Below are 23,475 nucleotides of genomic sequence, written 5' to 3' on the forward strand. Positions count from 1 at the left end.
CTGCAAGACTAGAATTCTGAACTGTAGATAATTTGTTAAGCTCAGTGGATCAAGTCAAACATATGCTGCTTTCTTTCACTCACCTTTGGCTCTAAATGGTTAACCCTGGGCTAAATTGGATGGGCTCTCTACACAAACTCTAGGGTACATCTGAAATCACCCGGGGGCTTGCTGAAATATGCCATCTGGCACACATCCAGAGATCCTAACTCAGTTGATCCTGAGTGAAATCATGAAATGTCTACTTTTTGAAATATTCCAGGTGATTCTGACCAAACTAGTCCAAGATCATACCTTGAAAAACAGTTATCTGGACCCAAGAGAATGAGTTCCCAGGCTCTGTGGCGAGTATACCAAATGAAAATCTCTAAATGTTATTTTTAAAATATAAAAATACCACGCAATGTCCAACAAGCCTCTTTGCCGAAGAAAACACGCCATTTGCTTTGTTCCCAAGTAAAACGCATGAAGCTCATTATTTGTGCATGCGCGTGTGCGTGCATGTGTGTCAGCATTCTCTGCTGATTCTCCTGAGGCTGTTGGCAGCTCTGTCTCAGAGGGGAAGGCATGAGGGTCTCAAAATTAGTAGCAGACCCAGGAGGATGGCCCAGACCAAAGCAAAAATTTCCCCCCATAGCATATTGCTAAGTCCAAAGAAATGCATAAAATTCCTCCTGTGAATTTACTGGCCAAGAAAAATCTATATTTTCTTTCTAATGAAGTCCATTTAGGAAAATCAAGGGCACCTTGAGTTCACTATGAAGAGTTTACTTTTGGCAAAAGGGAAAATGTTCAAACAGCCAGCTTCCAAAAATAGCAAAGGTGTTCCCATTTTGTATTTAAGAATTTTGCAATAATTCAGATGTGGGATGGGATCTCAATCATCCACACGTCGCATCTCAATTTTTCCTTCTTATTTTTATTTTTGTGTGTGTGAGTGGTAACGTCATTGCATTTAACAAGGACAAGTGTTTCAAATGTTCTCTCTAGCACCCTTGCTTTGTAGACTTCGTCCCCTCTGTCAGAAATGCATTCCCTATACCTTCTTCACTTAACTAAATCCTGCTTTTGCCTGAGACTCAGCTCAAATGCCACCTCCTGCCGGGGCTGTCCTGGAAATGCCACCCATCGCCACCACCTTACCCTCCCACATGGTCTTATAGTCCCGGTGTTCCCCTCCATCAGTGCCCCGTGACTCTGACGTCTGCACAGCCTTTGCCTCCACCAATAACCTGTGAGTTCCATGAGATGGAAAGCCTCTTCCAATTTGCTTGTTTCTATTTCCGGGACTGAGCAAATAGTAGGGGTTAAAAAAATCTGCATAACAGATGGATTTTAAAAATTGAAATTATTAACATTTGGTACCTCTAACGAAACATAACATTAGTCCCTGAGTATTAGTTGCAGGTATACAAAAAACCAAGAGGTCATTAGTTGTAAGTTGTGTAACTACATCAAGAGAAGCGAACATCGTAACACATCGCACACCCACAGGGGCACACATGGACATCAGTAGAGAACTCAAGGAGTAGTGTGACCTTCTATGTTGAACTGCTATAAAGTGTGGTCAGAACTTGTTTTCCCTAATACACTGAAAAATACACACACACACACACACACACACACACACATACACACACTGTCTCTCTCTCTCTTAAAGACAATGAAGTTTTCTGACCCGTTTGTTTGCTCGGTCCAGCACCTCGCACAGAGCTGAGCAAATGTTGATTTCCTATTTCCTTTGCTCTTTTTAATCGGAACCGTTGAGTACCATTCTTCAAGGCAAGTGTACAGATTCTCCTAACCCAAAATAAGAAAACAACTAAGTGCTTGATTTTCAAAGAAAAAGCAGAAAATGTTCCCTTCCATTGATTCATTTATTTAAAATACAACATCATCACTTAATTAGCATTGCTTATTTGGGTACAATTTTAAATTTGTTTTTACTGCTCAAAACTTTTTTTTAAAAGTGCAGACTGCTTATTTGTTTTGTCTTCTTTTCTCCCATTGCAAGTTGAGCTGTGCAACGCCAAACAAACTGTGATTCAGAAGATGAGTTTTGCTATTAATCAGTTAAATTAAAAAGTTGGCATATGAAGCTCTTAGCTTCTTAAAATAATGACTAAATAAAGAGGTGGTAGTTTAATACGTAGATAGTGAGACAATAATCGGAAGATAATAGAAAACAGACATCTTTAAATAGGTAAAAGTGAGAATCTTATATAATGCATAGGGTTTATATCAATAACCTCCAAAATTAATTTCTCATGAACAGGTGAATGCAGATCACTGCACCTTACTCAGTGCACCTCAATCAGACTGAACCTGCCGTCTGACTACAAAGCTATCATTGCAGAGGCATTTATATCCTCAGCAAACAAATACGGTTCAGGTAGGAAGATGAATACACACGGGAAGGGAAACATGTACATATTTCAGATGAAAAAGTGTTCATTGAATTAAAAACATGGAGACTTCAAATACTTGCAGCCCTACATTCACCCCAGATTTCCTACATCACTTTATACCATTCTTAATCTTAATTCTTTATCTTATACCCAAAATACATTTTATTAAAAAATGTGCAGAAGAAGTGAAGAGACATTTTTCCAGAGAGGAAGTGCTGATGGCCAACAGGCACACAATAAGATTCTCAACATCACTAATTACCAGGGAAATGCAAATCAAAACCACAATGAGATATCAGCGCACCCCTGTCAGATTGGCTGTCATCAAAAAGTCTACAAATAACAAATGTTGGCAAGGAGAAAAGGGAACCCTTGTACACTATTTGTGAGAATGTAAATTTGTGCAGCCACCATGGAAAACAGTATGGAGGCTTCTCAAAAAACTAAAAATAGAACTACCATATGATCCAGCAATCCCACTCCTGGGCATATATCCAAAAGGAACTCTAATTCAAAAAGATACATGCACCCACAATGTTCATAGCAGCACTATTTATGATAGCCAAGACATAGAAACAACCTAAATGCTCATCAAGAGATAATTGGATAAAGAAGTTATGGTATATTTATACAACGGAATGCTACTCAGCCATAAAAAAGAATGAAATTTAGCCATTTGCAGCAACATGGATGGACTTAGAAAGCATCGTGCAAAGTGAAATAACTCAGACAGAGAAAGATAAATATTGTATGAAATTGCTTACATGTGGAACCTAAAAAATACAACAAACTAGTGAATATAATGTAAAAGAAGTGGACTCACAGATATAGAGAACAAATTAGTGGTTATGAGTTGTGAGAGGGGAGGGGCAAGGGAAGGGGGGGAGTGGGAGGAACAAACTACTGGGTTTGTACCAGACAGGCTAAAGGATGTATCGTACAACAGAAGGGAATATAGACAATATTTTGTAGTAACTGTGAGTGGAAAGTAGCCCTTAAAAGTTGTATAAAAATAAAAAATTTAAATATATATATTTTTGTCAATATAAATATTCCCCGAGACTTCTGTACATTATATTGCAGACACTCTTTTATTTGATAGTTTATAGACTTAGAGATATGCATATAGGGAAACTCATTTCTACAAGAGTATCTTAATATATGTAAGTCTGATAAAACTGGGCTTATTTTACAGTCAAAATGTTGAAACTGAGAACTCTGCCTTCCATCTGACATTGGAAGACTTTGGAAAGAAACAATTGAAAGACATTTCTATACTATGTTGTCCTACACCCATTTCCTTGATGAGCTCACCCATATCCACTGCTGATCCACTGATTCTGCGCTATTAACTCGTCCATTTACATTTCCACACCTGCGCCACATCTGTCTTGCCGGTATGACCTCAGCGCTTAGCCAGACATGGGACCAGAGGAGAGTAAGTGTTTTTATTGCTACACTTTTGTTAAATTTCCCCAGGGCCCACCTTTCTAGTCAGAGAAATGTGACCCTGCCTGTAAATTCTACCACTACCGGTAATGGGATTATCCTTGACCTAAGAATGCCCCTGCTCTTCCAGGGAACATGGTCTTCTTCTTCAACTCCCCAGCACATATTTGGGAAAGAGCTTTAAAATTCACCTTGCAGCTTAGGGATGATGAAATGCCTCACCCTTTCACTATCACATCTGGCTCCTTGGGTTCACAACTTGGAATTGACCCTGATTCCTCTCCCCTGTTATTCAAAACCCCTCAAAATACTGATACAGCTTCATCTTCTAGCAGACCCATGATCCGTCCATTACCTATGAAATACATGATCGGAATCCATGCAACAGAGAATGGCAAAGTTATGGAAATTTACTGACAGTCTTCTTTCTGGTTGTAGTGTAGATAAAAGAAAAGCAATAAAACAACACAGCATTCCAAAAGGTGACTCTTGCATTTGTTATCAGCGGTGCAGCTCTTTACATGGGATCTCGTGCCATTTTTTGAATGAAAGTGCGTATAGGGAAGGTATTGGGTCAGGTGGATCCTGCTCCTTTTCCCGTCTTTGATGTCATTGCAAAAGATCAGGTCATAATCATTTTCCTGGTCTACAGCAATCATCTCTTCAATGGCTTTCCCATTCCCGCCCTGCCATAATATTGGTGAAAACACCTTCCTAAAAACTTCTAACCCCTTGCTAGCTCCCTACTGCATGTGAAATGAAGTCTTAACTCCTTCGGAAAGCATCCAGAAAAGAGCCTTAATAATGTGGCCCCGACTCGTTCAGCACTGCTCTCTCCACTGCCTCCCACCTTTTCCTGTGTGCCTTAGAGGGAAACGCTTCATGATGGACATGGCCATACTATTCCATGCGTCCGCGTTGTCCAGCCAGTGACTAACATGGAAACTGACACGTGTCCGATGCCAAAAAAAGAGTCCAGATTCAAGATGGTTGATGAAATGTCCAACCTCCCCCCCCATTCCAAATCACAGGATGGGGGGTGGGGGTGGGAGCAGAGCTGGAAATCTGTCCCTGGCGGCCCTGGAAACACAGGAAGGATGCAAGTGGCAAATGAGCTCAGGCAGGAGTTTGAGGACAATATGGACATTGGCCTAAAACAAGGCTCTTATAAATTTTCATGATTTCCAATTATTTAGGAAAATCAATTTTTTTTAAATTGTAGTAGAGTCGGTTTACAACATTGTGTTAGTTTCTGGCGTACAGCACAGTGATTCAGTTATACACACATATATATACACTCCTTCTCATATTCTTTTTTATTATAGGCTATTACAAGGTATTGAATATATTTCCCTGTGCTGTATAGTAGGACCTTGTTTATTTTATATATAGTAGTGTGTATCTGCAAATCCTGAACTCCCAATTTATCCGTCCACCCCACCTCCCCTCCAGTAACCATAAGTTTGCTTCCTTTTTTCCTTTTCTTAATTTTTAAAACAACTATATTGTGGTATGATTTCTGTACAGTAAACTACACATATTTCAGATGTACAAACTGATGAATTTTGGTATATGTATAAACCCATGAAACCACCACCACAATCAAGATACCTAACATTTCCATCACTCCCCCAGAGGGACAAATTTCCAATTCCCAATTTATCCCTTCCCACTCTTTTTACCCCCTGGTAACCATAAGTCTGTTCTTTATGTCTGTGAGTCTGTTCCTGTTTTGTAAATAAGTTCATCTGTGTTGTTTATTTTAGATTCCCCATAAGAGTGGTAGCATATGGTACTTTTCTTCCTCTTTCTGGTTTACTTCACATAGTATGACAATCTCCAGGTCCATCCATGTTGCTGCAAATGGCATTATTTTATTCTTTTTGTGGCCAAGTAATATTCCATTGTGTATATATAACACATCTTTATCCAGTCAACGGTCAATGGACATTTAGGTTGTTTCTATGTCTTGTCTGTTGTAAATAGTGCTGCTATGAACACTGGGGTGCATGTATCTTTTCAAATAAGAATTCCCTCTGGATACATGCCCAGGAGTGGAATTGCTGGATCATACGGTAAGTCTCTTTTTAGTGTTTTAAGGAATCTCCAATTTCCATAATGGCTGCACCAGACTACATTCCCACCAGCAGTGTAGGAGGGTTCCCTTTTTTCCACACCCTCTCCAGCATTTACCATTTGTGGGTTTTTTAATGATGGACATTCTGACTGGTGTGAGGTGATACCTCACTGCAGTTTTGAGGAAAATTCATTTTCTATCACGGACACAACTGATGAACAAGTTAGTAACCTGGCAGATCAAGCAAAGCAATTGTCTCATATAGTACTGAAAAGATAAAGCTCCGGAAAGTGTAAGGAGACTGTTAGGGGAAATAAAGGATAGATTAAGAAGTTTCAGTTTCTATTTAATAGTGATTCCAGTGAGAGGGAACAAAGAACATGCAGGGTTGGAGTAATTTAAACACGATAAAAGTAAATTTTTTTTTTAGAGAGAGTATAACTTAAGAGGTAAAGAACATGTTTTGCATATACAAGGTCCTGGGTTCAATCCCCAGTGCCTCCTCTAAAAATAAATAAATAAGTAAACCTAGCTACTCCCCTGTCCCCCCCAAAAAGGGGGAGGGGGGGGAAGAAACATTTCCCCAAGCTGGGAAAAAAAAAAGATGCAAATCTTTTGTTGGAAAGGGTTGATATTGCCAAGCTGGAAATTTCTCAACTTAGTGAAAATTCAGCTTCAAAGATAAAGAGAAAAATCACAAAATTGAAATCACAGAAATATGAAAAGAGTTTCCTTCAGCCTCAGAGGAGTTAAGCTAAAATGCAGATTTATTGTCTACAAATCTGGATGCTGGAATGGAAAAAGTTCCTCTCTGGGTCTGAGATTAAATTATTTTGAACGTAGAATTCTATACCCGGCAAAATGATGAATCAAGTGTAAGGGCAAAAGAAAAACATTTAGGGGCATGAGAAGACTAGGACAGCTTAAAATCTAAAAACTTTCTGTAAGAATTACCCAACGCAGTACTCAGACAGAGCAAAAACTGATGTCTATCAATAGAGAGGAGAGCAAAGGATGAAAGAAGAAGTAGTGAAAAAAGAAAGCAGTTAAACTCTTGATTTGGCTTAAATAATCATTATTAAGTGACTGAGACATTTTTAAGAAAATTCTATACTTCTTATGCTCTAGGAATTCCCAAATAAAATAACATTTTATTTTAAAATTTTAATTTAATTTAATTTAATTTTTTTCCCATTTTTAATTGAAGTATAGTTGATTTACAATGTTGTATTCATTTCTGGTGTACAGAACAGTGATTCAATTGTACATATATATATATATTTTTTCTTTTTCATATTCCTTTTCATTACAGGTGACTACAAGCCATCGAATAAAGTTTCCTGTGCTACGCAGTAGGACCTTTTTGTTTATCTATTCTGTATATAATAGTAACAAAGCAATTTGTTTCAAAAGAACAGATGGAAAAACATAAAATAAGAGAATATTATATTATCTATTCCTGTATACCAATATTTTGGTAAACCTAGAAATCCAGGTTCTGAAACTCTCGATTCTAGATTCTAGTGGGTCCCTAATCTTAGAAGGTAAAAGAAATTGTATCTTTATCTCCACTAACCTCTGACTGAATTCAGCAAGACCCTCCGTTGTGAATCTTGGCAATAAACATAGCGGGTGTTAGCGATACCTGTGAATTTTCATGGGTAAAAATCACAGGCGTGTTTATATCACTTTTCAGTTGGTGTGGTGTGTGGAAATATCATTAATAGTAGTCATTAGATCAGCTGTCGATTGCACATAATCTCCAAATTCCTGTTTATAAATGCTCCTGCAAATGAGCTGATCACGCCCTCCCTCCAGGTAAATCTGCCTAGTTAACCCATTACCACTATAGTGACCCCCTCGCCCACTTTACTCTCCAATATTCTTACTCCTTCTGTTCATCAAGAGTTGAAAGGGGGTGCGCTTTTCCCATCATTCTTTAAAGTTCTGTAGAACCTGACAGCTGAGATGAGCAATTTTTAACTCTCCATAAGGCAGGATGGTGTTTTGTAATCCAGAGAACTGAGTGAGCCACCAGTATTAGCCTTGCAAGTTCAAACACATCACATGATGGAGGTAACTGTTGAAGTCTTATTTAAAGTAACTTATTAGTATTCACAGATTGTGCAGTGATACAGGCCGTGTGGGTTACACGTTCTGAGAAGCAAAGGTTCTTTTCTTTGTTTGGATCCTTCTTTGATTCCCGCTTTGTACACTGCTACGAGGTAAAGGCAAGCATACATAGTGTATTACATAAGCAGGCTTTGTGCATTTTTATTCCGTGAAAACACTGAGCATATTGAAATAATATTGTGAGAACATCACAAACATAATCCAGAAACACACACACACACACACACACGGTATTCATAGGAAGGCACAAAAAATCATGTGCTTCCACTCACAATAAAAGTCAAATTCCAGGAAGAACATATTTGAAAATGATTTTAAGAAGTGCCCCATAGATTTCACCAACTGCCAAAGGGGATCATAGCATTTAAATAAGAACCCAAAAGGTAAAGACTCTCTGACTTAGATCAAGTAGGTGTTTCCTAAGAAGGTAAAAATTACCAAAACTAACTCAAGTAGGGAACCAAGGCGGAGAGTACAGCTCGGTAGTAGAGTGAAGGCTTAGCATGCACAGGTCCTCGGTTCAATCCCCAGTACCACCATTAAATAAATAAACCTAATTACCTCCTCCCCCAAAAAAACAATAAAAATTTTTTTAAAAAAAGAAGGGAATCTTAAGATTGTTTAATATGTCTGCGAGTGGGTGGGAAGGGATAAATCTGAAAGTGTGAGATTTACAAATGTTAGCCACTATATACAAAAATAGATTAAAAAAACAAGTTTCTACTGTAGGGCACAAGGAACTATTTTCAATATCTTGTAATAACTTTTAATGAAAAAATATGAAAACAAATATATGTATTATATATATGACTGAAACATTATGCTGCACACCAGAAATGGACACATTATAACTGACTATACTTAAAAAAAAAAAAAAGCTGAGCTAGAGTAACAATTTTAGGAAACACTGAAGGGTAATAAGCAAAGGGTTACATACACATCACCCATCACCCTTACCTGTGCCAAAATGCTGCTACCAAACTCAAAAGGAACAGATCATTTCTCTTATTTAAATCCTTTGAACTCTTAGACAAACAAAAAAACAAAGTGCCCCAAACATTCTTCAAATCAAGTAAAATGACCCTGAAATCAAGACAAAGAAAAGTATGTATACAAAGGAAAACTATTACAGCAATATTACTTCTAAATATAAGTATGCAATTCCTAGGGCATTGAGAGTTATGGTTTTGCAGGCGGCAGCAAAAAAACAAAACAAAACAAAAAGGAGTCAAATAAAATAATAACTATCTAAGCTGGAAAAGCGAAGTGAAGAGGAGAGGAAATAGGTCAACGATCTATGGATCCTGCTGTTGGAATAGAAAGATCAGGTTAAGAAGAGTTCATAAGGAAGATTACTACATATTTTTATTATTGGATCTTAAGTTACAACTTAAAAGAATGAAGTAAATATACATGTACTAAAATGTAAAGCTCCCCAAGACATCGTGCTGAATGTGCTGAATAAAATCAAGACGCACACGTGTGCGTGCATATGTGTGTGTTTTCTCCCAAATGATGCCATTGCAGGGAGAAGGGCCCACACAGTTTTATTTATTTATTTATTTTACTTTTCAGTGGTTTGAGATGTCTACACCTAGTATGCATTTGAATTTTAAAAATATTAAAAAAGCTATTTCCATGTTAGAAAAAAAAATGGTGTGCCTAGGTGCATGACACACAGACATCGCTGTTCTTATTTCTGTTTGTTTTCATCCAATATTTTTTTGATGCAAAATTTTTTTTTTCTTACAGAAGGGAGTCACATTGTGCACACTGTTTTTTATCAGTTCTTTTTCCCACCTTTCCCCTGATATTATATATTTCTCTAGTATCACTTTTAAGGGCTAAATAAAGCCTGGTTGTTAAATATTTATGTTTCATTCAGTTCTTGTTTCTACCAAAAAACACTTCCATAAAAATCTCATAGCTGTAATTTTGCAAACATCTATGACTATTTTCTTAGCGTGAATCCCCCAAAGTAAAAAATGCTGGTTTAAAGGTTTTATGCAAAATTCTGAGGCATTCAATAGACATGGCCAAACTGCCTTCCAGAAAGATTTTAAAAATTTACACTCTCACCAACAGCATATGACAGACTTCTTCCATGCCATTTTGCCAGAACTGAGAATATGACTTTTTTTTCCATCTAGTTTTTAATATGAGGTTCTTCAAACTAGATTTATCATAAAGTTAAGGATTTTTCCATTCTAACTCGATATCAAATTGTATTTTTCAACTCAAATACCACAGTGATAATGACCTGACAGCAGCTTGATGGTGTGAGATACAGAAGTCAGGGCAATCCTTGCTGTACTTCTTACAGACTTCTCTCCTTAAGTGTCCTTTCTTTGCCAATCAGTTACACGGAAAGATTGAGGATTAGATTTTGAGAGTCTCATTCTAACTGCCTCCAATGAGTAAAATTATTAAAATTTAAACGTAACTTTAAAAACTGTGTGTTGGACCTCTGTGCCATGACGAAGGTCAAGTTCAAGCTCCTTATTTAAAAAGACCTCCCCCTGAGGGAGCACAGAAGGCGGTCTATTAACATTACATCTTTCTCCTTTCTTTTCTTCTTTGTTCATTTTAAAGCAAGGCTAATACTGCCTGAATGCTAAAATTGCAGAAAACTGCCATGACTTGTGCATCAATTTTGAGTCTGTTCCCCCCCGGAATCCCTGTAGACAACGAATAGTGAAAATCCTTGATGAATTATCCAGCTAAACAAAGCCTTGCTATTTCGTTTTCTAAACAATACTGGAAAGGACCCATTAAAGATCGCCAACTTGGGATGGGCATTGTACATTATTTTCAAACAAGAAATTTAGAGTTTGGTGTATTTGGAGTTTGGTTACTAAGCATCTTCTTGTTCCTGTAAGAGACAGTGATAAATTTTCTAACAGGCATGCTGTTTGAAATGCTTTGATACTAAACTTTCAGACTGTGAAATGGTCTAAAATTTTTAAATTATTTCTTTTGTTAAGAAGATATTTGCTTGCTGTGGCTACAGTTGTGAGTGTCCATGCAAATAAAATAATAATCCACTGAGAAAAAGATGAAGAGGATGCTTGCAAATGACTTCATTGTGTAGGTACAGCCATATTCTTCAATTAATTATAGTGACAGTGTTAACTTTAATCGTTCATTCTCATGTAAAAATTGCAAAAATGCTACAATGCTGAAAAAAAGAGTAGTTGAGACAGATCAAAGAGGATCAAAAACAATGGAAACCTCTGGTGTCTTAGCAGTTATCAAAGGAAATCACACAGCTCTCAAGACAGGCAATATTTATTTATTTCATTAAAAAGCATACAGTTGAAGTCAAAAACGAAAAGAAAAAAAAAAACAAGCTACCACAATAAAACACTATTTTTCTCTGTAGCTTCACCCCAGATCTTTTCAAACATATAAAAGCCTGCATATCTTATTTACAAAATAATTACAAACCCTAAAACTAAACTTTTGCTTTATCTGCTACTTACCTGACCGCTAACCTGTTTCTTTCATTGCCAAACTCCAATGATAAAAGGTCCACATTGATCAAGGCTGTTTCACTTATGCCCAGCTCAACTTTTTTTGTAATATATCAGAATATGAAGTTCGTAATTTCAGGTGAGTCACCACATTAGAATAACGCCATGTGACAAAGGAGGTGCTCGACCATATGGAAATTTACAGAAGAGGTATGCAGAAACTTGCTTAAGAACTTCCTGGAACCCCTCACCTATTTCAAGGTTATAAAGGGGCCAGATGTGGGAGATGAAAGAGGAATTTGTGAGGGGAATAACTTTAAAGAGAACTGTTCTTGAGTTCAGCTCACAAGGGGAAGGAGGAGAACCCACCACTGCCCACCACCCCAAACCTAGTGGGGCATCAATGAGCCCCCCTGAGCTGCTGCTTCACCTGTGTTCTTTGCAGCTGGGGGACCCAGAGGACCTTGACTGAACTCCTATCTATATGGGAAAGCACAATAGCTCCTATATGGGAACTCTATTGGTGGCAGCACCGTGGGAGGGCCATTGCTGGCCTGGGAGGTTATCTGCGCTTTCCACAGACAACAGGTGAAAATGTGCTTACATCCTAGAGCAGGTGATCAGACTGGAGTAATTCAAACTTCTACCCAAGAGGACCCCAGAGAGAGTCTGTGTGGAGCAGACTGACAGAGGACCAGGGGCGGGGGTTGAGGGTGGGGTGCTGCCCCCTGGAGACCTACCACGTCAAGGGGGTTTCAGTCAGAGAGGCCCAGCAGAGGAAACTCTCAAAACCTACCAAAGTGTCTGAGAGAGAACATGTCGGTGCTGAATGTTTCCCAGACATAGAGAGGGCCACCTTGTCTTCAAATGTATCAGTTACCACTTCTACAGGGAATCTAAAAATGTGATACAAATAAACTTATTTACAAAACAGAAAGAGACTTACAGACATAGAAAACAAATTTATAGTTACCAAAGGGCAAAGAGGGGGGAGCGGATTAATTAGGAGTTTGGGATTAATAGATACATACTACTGTATATAAAATAGATTAAAAAAAAAAAAAACAAGGTCCTACTATGTAGCATAGGGAACTACATCCAAAATCTTGTAATAACCTGCAAGGAAAAAGACTATAAAAAAGAACATACATATATACATGTATAACTGAATCACCATGCTGTACACCAGAAACTAACACAACATTGTAAATTAACTCTACTTCAATTTTTAAAAATGGTACAGTTAAGTGGATTTCCCACCTCTCTGCTCCTTGTGCGTCTCTGCTTCAACCCCTGGAGGGTCGGAAACTCCGATTAGCCAAGTTGAGGAAGGGGAGGGAGAAAGAAAAATGAGTTAACTGTAAATTCAGTTGGATTCACATCAGATGCTCTAAATTCTGAGATGAGATTGTGACTCCAGGTGACCAGAGGATGTGCAGTTACATGAGAAGGACCAGAAGAGTCGAGAAGCCTCTCCAGGTTTCCCACCAGGAGCAGAGAAAGGTTACCCTCTGAGCAGGTTTAAAGGGCATGTGCAAAGCCAACACAGATTATTCATTTCACTTGGTCCCATGAGCCCAATGCTCTTAGGAATCACTGTCTCAAAAATTGATGATCATCTTTAAAAGGCAATGTAGTATAGGGAGAAAATAAATGGACATGGAAACCTAAGATTTGAAATTGAATTCTGAATTCACAGCCAAATATGGAGTGGCCTTGGTGATGTCACGTAACCTCTCTGAATCACATTTTTTTTTTCCCATCTACAAATGTAAGAGGTTGGAATATTTATTCTCTAAAATTCTTTCCTGTTCTTAATGCTGTTTGTTATGGTTTGGATTCCTCAGAAACTGACCCTGAGTCAAGGATTCTAGTGCCACCTGGGAGGTAATCTCAGGAAATTTAGCAGAGAAGCAGGAAAATGAGAAGGAAAGGAAGCCAATAATAATATAATGTGTGTTATCAAGCCAGTTACCACTGCGGGCTCTAGGAGTTCAATCCACTGAACCACCCAGGGAGGCAGTGTAGACCGGCACTGGCCAGTAGACTATGAAGCAATGAAGCAAACTAAACTGGTTGTTTTAAATGTTCTAGTAGCCACATTTAAAAAGATAATAAAAAATGAAATTAATTTTAATAATTTATTCAACCTATTAAATCCAAAATATTAAATTTCAACATATAAAAATTATTAATGACATTAAGTTTTTTTTTACTAAGTCATCTAAATCAATTTTATACTTATAGGATTAACTTGACTTGGACACTAAAGTTTCATCCTGATGTGTATTTAGATTTTGGAAAATTTACAGTTAGCAAGTAGATTTATGTAGCTAAGGTTTTCTAAATCTACTTAAAGGACTTCAAATAACTGAAGAGTATCATGTTTTACTTTAAATTCATTGAAATCAAAACTGAAAATGCAGACCCCCAGTCACACTAGCCACATGCTACATGCTCAGTAAGCACATGCGCCTGGTGGCTACTGCATTGGACAGTGTGTCTCCGGGTTATTCTACCCGAGGACCAAAGAGGCTGGGGCTTTTATCCTCCTCGCGGACCGTCATTGGCTAAGGGCTGCATCTGGGGCGGTTGACAGCTGGGCTCACAAGTGAGCCTGTCTACCACCAGAACAAAGCTCCTTGCAGAGAGATGCAGGTGTTCACAGTAAGAAGCCTTCTGCACAAGGAGGTGACAGCCAAGGGGATGTGGGCAGAGTGCTGACAGCGTCGGCTGCACTCTATGACCTCCACTTTGCCAGGGATTGCCATTTTGATCGAGTCTCTTCTTCGTCTCTTGGAAGGATGTGACAAATCCTTTTTTTTTTTTGCTTGTTTCAAATATCTCCCTCAGTTTCTCATTGTCCTTCACGACCTTGACACTCCTGATGGGTGCCAGATGGATAACAGTCTAACCCTGACACTCTAACCCTGTACATTGGTGGTTTCTCATGATCAGATTAAGGTTATGCACTAACAGGAATGATATCACAGAGGTGAGGGGCCCTGTTCAGTGCATCATGTCAGGGGTCCATGTCCTCTTACTGGTGATGTTAAAAACTATGATCGCTTGATTAAGGTGGCATCTACTATGCTTGTAGGTACAGTGACATTACTCTTTTTCCCTTTGTAAATAATAAATATTTTGAGGCTATGCAAATACCCATTTTCTCCTCAAACTTCTGCCCACTCATTTTAGCATTCGCAGGCGGATCTTGCCTACAGCAAGTCGGACTAATGTTCTAGTGCTCTAGTGACGATTTGCTATTTCCTTCTTTCCTTCTACATTTATTAACTGGAATTCTTCTGCAAGGAGTCAATATTTCTCCACCATTTACTTATCAATCAATTATGTCACTATGGACTTCTGAATATTTATTTTACTGTTTTATAATCCAATATTTTATTTTGTTACTGAAATGGTTCCAGTATTCATTGGTCATCGTGAGGAATTTCAGGTTGGCTCCTGTGTCCTTTCCACGCGCCGCACCCTTTGTACTTCCATATTTTTCGGTATTACAAGATCCTCCAGGCTCACCTTGTATCGTCCCTGCCCAGCCTGAGAATCTATCACCTCTCCAAGGACCTGTTTTCTATCATAGGAATGGATAGTTTAGGACCCTCCACTTTCATCCAGGGAAAGAGGATCAAGTCAGAAAAGAAGCTGGAAGGACCTTGGAGAAGCCCAGAATTCAGGGCTTGAGTAGAAGGGTCTGTCAGCGAAGTGGGAGGAAGCTCAGAGCACGGTGTCGGAGAAGCCAAGCAAAGACACCCCCACAGAGCATACTAACCTGGTCCTGCCATCTTCTCTTACTATTTCCTTTTCAGAGAAGCAGGGCTCTTCCAGCCAGACATCCTCACTGCCCTAGGAGGACCAAATCCCCGACTCTGAGAAACGGCAGTAAACATAACCACAATTACCACATTCAGCCAATGGACTCTAGACCTTCATTCTTCTAGCTGAAATGTTTCCCCTCTCCTCTCTCAACCCAAATCCTACTCTTCTTTCCAAAGCAGGGCAAGTTGCACATTTCCCCAAACGCTCAGCCTACACGTATCATTTGCTTTACACGAATACCGTGGCTCCTGTCTCTTCAGTCGATTCACGTTTGGATTATATTCTTTAAAAAATTTATTCTATTTTTTTCATATTAGTTGTTTCCCCAAAATACTGTAGCTCCTTTATGTCAGAGGCCATACCTCACACTCAGCAGTTAATATCTAAATACCAAATAGACATCTAATAAATATGTATCATTTTAACATTCATATTAATAAATCAACCACTATATTGAGTCATCAAAGAAATAGTTAAGCACTGGGAAGCTTCCAGGAGCTACCTTATCTATGCAGGAATGTTAAAAACTACTCCTTAAAATGCAAAGTTAGAATAGCTATGTGAATTGCTTATGGCTTTGATGATATTCCAAGAAAATATAACCCTGAGCCAGGGTAATTCTTATTTCTCATCAGGAAATAATTCATCAGGATATTTATGGCTTACCTATTAATAAAGTAAGCCCCTGTGATATTTTATATGACCCTTTTTTGCCTTGTTTTATAAAAAAAACTATCTGATCTATTTTCATTTTGAAAATCAAGTACCTGTTACAGAATTACTAATGTATATAGCCATCAAATTTTCAAAGGACAAATGGGAGACTGTTAAAAAAATTCATTGATTTTTTTTAAAAAAAGATAACATCATTGTTTTTCTTATTAAACTAGTACTCATTTGTTGAAAAATATCAAGAAAATAGATAAGCAAAAATAATTTCATAATCCCAACACCCAGAAACGGATACCATTAACATTTGTCCTAGCTTCACTGAGATACAACTGACTCATTAACATTTTATAACGTATCATTTGTGTGTGTATATATGTATATATCTGAAGTATATGTGATCATTTTATACAAATTACTTTGTAACTTACTTTTTTCACTTAATGTTTCATATTTTTCACATCATTAAATATTTTCAACATTATTTCCCTTGTGATAGTGAATGGAATTTTATAGATTAGATGTATTGTAAGTTATTAAACTAGTCTCTATGCTTGGACATTGAGGTGTTTCCCCGCAATGAACATTCTTACACTTAATATGAACACACTCATATTCTTTAGCACAAATTTCTAAAAATGAGTTTCTCTATATGAATGACTCTACACAATTTTAAGGTTTTTGTTTTGTTTTTATGCTGTTAGCATCAGGTGGTGCAAATTTACCATCTCAATCAGTGGTAGTTAAAGCAACTTTCAAAGAATATATCATCTCATATTTTTAAAGGAAACTTGCTCCCTTCTTGAGTCTCCAAAAAGATGATGAAATAAAGCTGCATTTTCTTTTTTTCTATTATGGGAGTGCCCTTTTCCCTGCAATTTTGATTAATTTTTTAACATTTGCTTCCTGATATAAAAAATGCACAACAACCCGCATTATTTAGTGTAAGTTGCAGGGAAAGTAGAAGGTAGTCCGAGGTTAAAAACTTCAAGAAAGAAGAACAAAAATAAAGTTTATTTATTAGGCTCCCACTTGTAATCTCTTGTCAAAAACAATTATTTTTTGAAGTAAGTTTTCTTGCTTTCTTTGGCATGATTAGTATATTTGCATGAAAGATGATATTTTGCACTTTTATTTCAGATTCACCAGTTTTTTTCCTTATACAAAAGAATCTGGATCAGCCAACAGTTGCACATGCACAACTGAGGGACAGTTGCCACATTTAAAATAAATTTCCCAGTAGAAATGTAATCATTAGTTCTTTATTTGTAGTTATGTATACATTGCACAAAGACCAAAAGGGCCAAGAAGAAGGGAAATACAAGTTCGTTAATAACAATTCTGCTTGAACTTCAAATTTGGTTTCATGAATTAGTCCTTCCTGTTTGGAACATAAGTCTTTGTTGTTAATACACACATCAGATTTATTTCATGTGCAACATTAAGATGACAATTCAATAATTTCTAATTATAAATGTTTATATGAAGAGAAATGAACACAAGTCCTTAAAGAAAAAAGAAGCTGATATATATACATGTCCCCATTTCCATAGCTAAAAACCAGAAGAGCAATGTTAAGTTACTTGCAAAAATTTGAACAGTTTTGAAAAACAGTCTACTTTCTTTCCCCTCTAAAGTTCTGAAAGGCAGAGGATGAAATCAACCTTCATTTTTTTTTTTCTATTTGCCTAACATCAATCATGAGTGACTAAATCTCTACAAGTTTGTTCTAAGTTGAAAAGTCCTTTAAACTAATATTGCATTCTTGAACTATTCTTAAACAAATACTGAATTCTTCAAGTGTAAAGGAGACAAAGTTGGCATATAGGGAAAAAGAAACACTATTGGTCCCCAAAGAGACATTAAGACAGCCAAAGATCACATAAGTGGTCTGTTTGGCAGGGGCAATAGTCCAAGGGAGGGGATATTTGTCCTAAACAGGACTGTGTGTGCCCACCAGGACACAGGAATCAGCACACAGGATCTCCTTTTGCTGTTTGCAATATTATTTCTATTTTCTGCAAATTGGATAATATGTATCGATAAGACAAACAACACTGCCTCTTTTTTTAAATTGAAGTACAGTCAGTTACAATGTATCAGTTTTTGGTGTACAGCATCCTGTCTCAGTTATACGTATATTCATTTTCTTATTCTTTTTCACTAATGGCTATTATTATATATAGTGGTTAACATTCTCAAATCTCAAACTCCCTAATTTATCCCTTCCCACCCTTTCCCCTTTGGTAACCATAGTTTGTCTTCTATGTCCATGAGTCTGTTTTTGGTTTGTAAATAGAATTTGTATCATTTTTTTTTTAGATTCCACATATAATTGATATCATATGATATCTGTCCTTGTCTGACTTACTTCACTCAATATGATAATCTCTAGGTCCATCCATGTTGCTGCAAATGGCATGGTATCAACCTAAATGTCCACCAACAGATGATTAGACAAAGAAGATGTGGTGTATAAATGCAATGGAATACTACTCAGCCATAAAAAGAATGAAATAATGCCATATTTTGATTAATGTGTTTCTTCTTTAACTTTTACTTCATTTCTGGACTTACAGAGGCACTGTGCATTTCCCATTTGTTTTAAGCCTCTGGCCAGTAAGCACTTTCCCGATGCTTACAGTGTCAAAGGAAGAGGAGATAACTCAGAAAGAGCCCCAGTTCTTGGTACTCAGAGATTGGCAGCAAAGCATCATCTGGGAATTTACATTAATCTACTGTCTATGTATAAGACCTCCTTCATTGTCTGTTCAGGTTATGGGGATTCGTTTTGTTACAGCAAGATTGTACAGAGAAAGGGAAAAAGTTAATGTTCTGCCTACAACACCCAAAATAAAATATTTTATTCTGCAAAAGATAAGAGACTTGAAAGCCAAGATTTGTTAAGAGAAGATTTTCTCCGAGCCCCATCTTTCCCCCTTTTATCATATCATGAAGCAGGTGGATGCAGACCATAAGCTCTTTCCAAAGAACAGATATCTATTCCACTTATGACCCAGGTTGTGAAGGTTTCCCTTCATTAGGTTTATTTGGAAATAACTGTATTTACAGAAGAGCTGCAAACGTGGTTCTGAGAGATAAATACAGGTAAGTTCATATTTAGAAATTCATATCATAAATGGACATTGCCATGACATCTTAGCATGCAATCGGTGGACTAGTCTTGGTGAACAAGATGTAGACCAGTTTAGGTGTGTTAATCTCTCACGGCGAGTTACTTATACCACTGGCTGCATCCTTATCAGCTGCAGGAAGACCATGTACTTGACCGACGATCCATCAGACAGGCTGATCAATCTATCTGAAAGATGATGGTTTTGAAATCATCACCTTTGGATGGGAATAAAATAGTGACTACTTTGAATGAGAGCTTGTCATCATGTGTTCCTTGGACCTACAATATCAGCATCACCCAGGAACTCCTTAGAAACGCAACTTCTGTGTCTCCACCCAGTGTACTGAACCCCTGGAGGGTGCACCCAGCAATCTGTGTTTTAACGAGCCCTCCAGGTGACTCTGCTGCACATCTGAGTTTAAGAGCTACTGGTTAGAATGTTTTAAGTGAAAGAGTTACGTTCGAGCTGGAGGAAAATGAAACACTATCAATTAAGTGCAAATTATCCCTGCTAGAATGCAGACCTGGAGCCCATGAAAAAAGATCAGACTGGGTACAGGAAAAAGGAAGAAAATGAAACTTTCTTTGCATATTGGAGCAATATGCAGATGCTAAAAGCCAAATACTTTGAGTGGGGATGATTTTTAATCTTTCTCCATAAACTTACCTCTGGAGTTGGGGCTCCACATTTCTAAGCATCACTCATTCCCCAGCCCAGCGCAGCTTGTTTTAACCAAACAGGATCACAGTAATAGGAATGTGAATGAAAAATGAAACAGAGGATGCTGTGGCCATCAAGTCATTAGTTGCCACCACCGACCCTGACAGCGAGGACCCCTCAGGATGGAGACAAGCAGGCAGCCCGGGCTCTGCAGCCACTCCCTACAGTGCCCACTGAGGGAACTCTGGATGGGAAAGAACAGGACACTGGCCCTAGACAGCTAGGTGCGCACCGAAGGAACAATTTCAGTGAGCCCAGAGCTTTGCACCTTCCCGTACATAAGAAAGCGCTAAATTCTTAAACATGAGATAACTTTTTTTTTAATTAACAGTAATCTTTTGATAGTCTGACTACCTGGTCTTTGCAACAGAATTCCCGTATATCGGCTCCTCCTGTGCCTCTTCGGAGCAGACCCTCAGAGCCATCTGAGAGGCTGTCATCCCGGGCTCGAGTCCTCAGAAAGTCCACCAAATAAAACAGAACTCTCAAATTTTAGGTTGCGCATTTTTTCGGTCAACAGGAACAGAAGTGTTTCTTCAGCTTTGCTCTCAGCGCACAGACTGCTGAATTTCTGGCTTTCCTCATGGTCCCTGCAACTATTAATAGCTCAGGAGGACCCTCTTGGCTATTTTGTGATCACCGTCCTTTCCCCTCTGTGACTTCTAGTATATCGTCTTCCCTGGTGCTTGTGTCCCTTCCCAGGTAAGGCTGATATGGTTTGGGCTTAGAATCGGGTTGACCTGGACCTAAGCCCGATCACAGCCAAGAAATTCTCTTCTTTTCCCTCAGTGCTACATTCTCTTACTGGGGGATGCCATCTGGAGCTCCCAGGATCCTCTAAGACCGGCTTTTGCAAACTGATGCACGTACAAACCAGCCGGGGCTCCTGTTCTGGTGCAGGTCTGATCCTGCAGGTCTCGGGTGGGCCTGAGCAGCTGCATTTCTGATAAGCTCCCAGGGGATGCTGATGTTGCCAGTATGCAGACAGTCACGTTGAGACACAAGATTTAAAGCTGCAATTTTTCTGCTTTCACTGTGTCTTCTCCCTGGGTTTTAAACACACGGGAGGGACTGTAGTTACAGGGTGATCAGCTGTCCTGGGTTGACACCCTGTGTCCTGGGGTTCCCCTACACAGTCCTGGGCAAACCCCGGATGACTGGTCATTCCAGCAGCCCCCAACCATTCTGAACAGCTCTCACTCTGCTTCTCCCGAACTTCCCCCACATCTGGCCCTTGTATTCTTGCTTCTTAAGATGAATGTTTTCCCTTGAGGCTCTTCTTTTCTCCTCCATATCACGCCCTCTCTTTTGGCAGACCTGTCTCCACCAGCCCTGAAGACAGAGTCGCATGTGCAACCCATATATTTAGTTAGCTCAGTCTAGGAAGAGCAGTCCATTTAACTTGGTTTGGAAGGTTCCATTGAAGGTTTCCCCACAGTTAGTCAGGTCTAAGAGCCCTCCCCGAGATCAGCCAGGCCCCTATCTGACTGTTCACTCCTGTGCTTTCACATAAACATTCTCATCCGCCGTGGTCCCTGGAAACCAAGTAGCTTTGCCCAGTGCCTGGGAGCAGTGCCTGCCCTGCTTTGCTTCTTAGGTGATGTTGGCTGTTAACTGAAACTATGAAAAACCAAAATCTTCAACTTTGAGGCTTCGCGAATACATGTTTTCCAGGATTTCCAGCTGTCCTGTGCCTGTTGAAGCCATGAATTCTTTTAAGCACAATCTCATGCCTCATCATCTGAGAAATACAGCTCTGATTCTGTCCATCCACAGCTAGAAACCTTCATTAACACTGAATTTCCAGCAGAATAGTTCCCGAACTGTCCCTGTTAGTACAAAGTCAAAACTTTAGCATGCATCTGAATGACCCGGAGGAATGGCTAAATTACAGATTGCTGGCCCCGCCCCTGAGTTTCAGATTTAGTTAAAGCCTGGGTGGGAGCCCAGAAATTCGCATTTCTAACAAGTTCCCAGGGGACACAGATGCTGCTGGTTCACAGACCACACTCCAAGACCCACCAGCCTAGTGGACCCACTGCATCCAGCCACAGGTTATGTTCCTAACACCCAACCACAGCACGTGTTTTCAAAGATAGCCTTTTATTCCCCATTCATACTACATGCCTTCCTACTCTGTGCCTTTGCTCTGTTTCATTCATTTATTCACTCACTTACTGCCTTAGCTAGAAAAAAATACCATAAACTGGGTGGCTTACACAACAGACATTTATTTCTCAGTTCCAGAGGCTGGGAAGTCCAAGATCAAGGTGCCAGTAGATTGAGTTCTTGGTGAGGACCCTCTTCTTGGCTTGCCTTGGGTCTCTTCCTCTTCTAATTCCATCATGGGGCCCCACCCTCATGACTTCATCTAAACCTAATTACTTCCCGAAGGCCCCACCTCCTGATAACCACCACATTGGGGTTTGGGGTTTCAACATACAAATTTGGGGGGACACAGACATTTAGTCCAGAATGCTCATGAATTCATTCATTCAATCAATGGTTCATTACCCTATCTAACTTCCCCCTCCAGTTTTATTGAGGTGTAATTGACAAAAATTATAAACATTTAAGGTTTACAATATGATTTTTTGATATACTTCATTAGAAGTATCTTTAACTTTTTAAAAAACCAACATGACTGGCCCTCATGAAGTTTATGGTATTAAGAGAAGAAAAAGTTTACCCTTTTCATTTACAGAGTGCTTCAAGGTTTCCAAAGAGTTTCTGCGTCTCCCATTGGATCTTCTCCAGAGCCCTGAAAGACCAACAGGTACAGATCATTTCACACATTTCACAGATGAAGAAACTGAAGAAGTGGTTCATCCAAGGTAATGCCAACCCAGGTCTTTCCAGTCCCAGGTCAATGTTGTTTCCACCCAATTCCACAACTTGAGTCTTGGCTACTTGTATTCTCTCCCTTCCTGCTGTCCAAATTTTACCCCTTCTTTAAAGCCCAGTCCCTACCACCTCCATGAAGCCTTCCCTGATAATCCTAGTTAAAATAATTTCTCCTTCTAGGAAACTCTAATTAGAAAAGACACATGCACCTCAATGTTCACAGCAGCACTATTTACAATAGCCAAGACATGGAAGCAACCTAAATGTCCATCGACAGATGACTGGATAAAGAAGTTGTGATATATATGCAGTGGAATATTTTCAGCCATAAAAAAGAATGAAATTACGCCATTTGCAGCAACATGGATGGACCTAGATATTACCACATTAAGTGAAGTAAGTTACACACAGAAAGACAAATATCATATGATATCACTTATACGCGAAATCTAAAATACAGTACAAATGAACTTATTTACAAAACAGAAATTGACTCACAGACATAGGGAAAAAAAACTTATGGCTACCAAAGGGGAAAGGTGGGGGGAGGGATAAAATAGGAGATTAGAATTAGCAGATACAAACTACTATACATAAAGTAGATAAACAACAAGGACCTGCTGTATAGCTCAGGGAAGTATACTTAATATCATGTAATAAACTATAATGGAAAAGAATCTGAAAAGGAAAAAAATGTAAACATACATGTATGTATATCTGAATCACTT

General features: G+C 38.7%; 1 long non-coding RNA gene across 15 annotated transcripts in view; it reads right to left on the minus strand.

Moving 5' to 3' along the window:
* The window catches only part of LOC105077609 (uncharacterized), a 91,161-nt gene that overhangs the window by 49,804 nt on the left and 17,882 nt on the right, over window positions 1-23,475 (minus strand). For 3 of the 15 annotated variants that reach the window (XR_012509555.1, XR_012509558.1, XR_012509560.1), the window contains exons 3-4: window positions 22,593-22,664; window positions 15,331-15,427 (exon numbers count right to left, since the gene is read on the minus strand). This is a non-coding gene — a long non-coding RNA (uncharacterized LOC105077609). Of the gene's footprint in view, window positions 1-1,678; window positions 15,428-17,292; window positions 21,733-22,592; window positions 22,665-23,475 lie in introns of those variants that run through there. The other 12 variants (XR_012509557.1, XR_012509563.1, XR_012509559.1 and 9 more) reach the window with 11 other exon arrangements.

The sequence above is a fragment of the Camelus bactrianus genome, chromosome 1 (genome assembly GCF_048773025.1).
Source record: "Camelus bactrianus isolate YW-2024 breed Bactrian camel chromosome 1, ASM4877302v1, whole genome shotgun sequence".
Lineage (NCBI taxonomy): Eukaryota > Metazoa > Chordata > Mammalia > Artiodactyla > Camelidae > Camelus > Camelus bactrianus.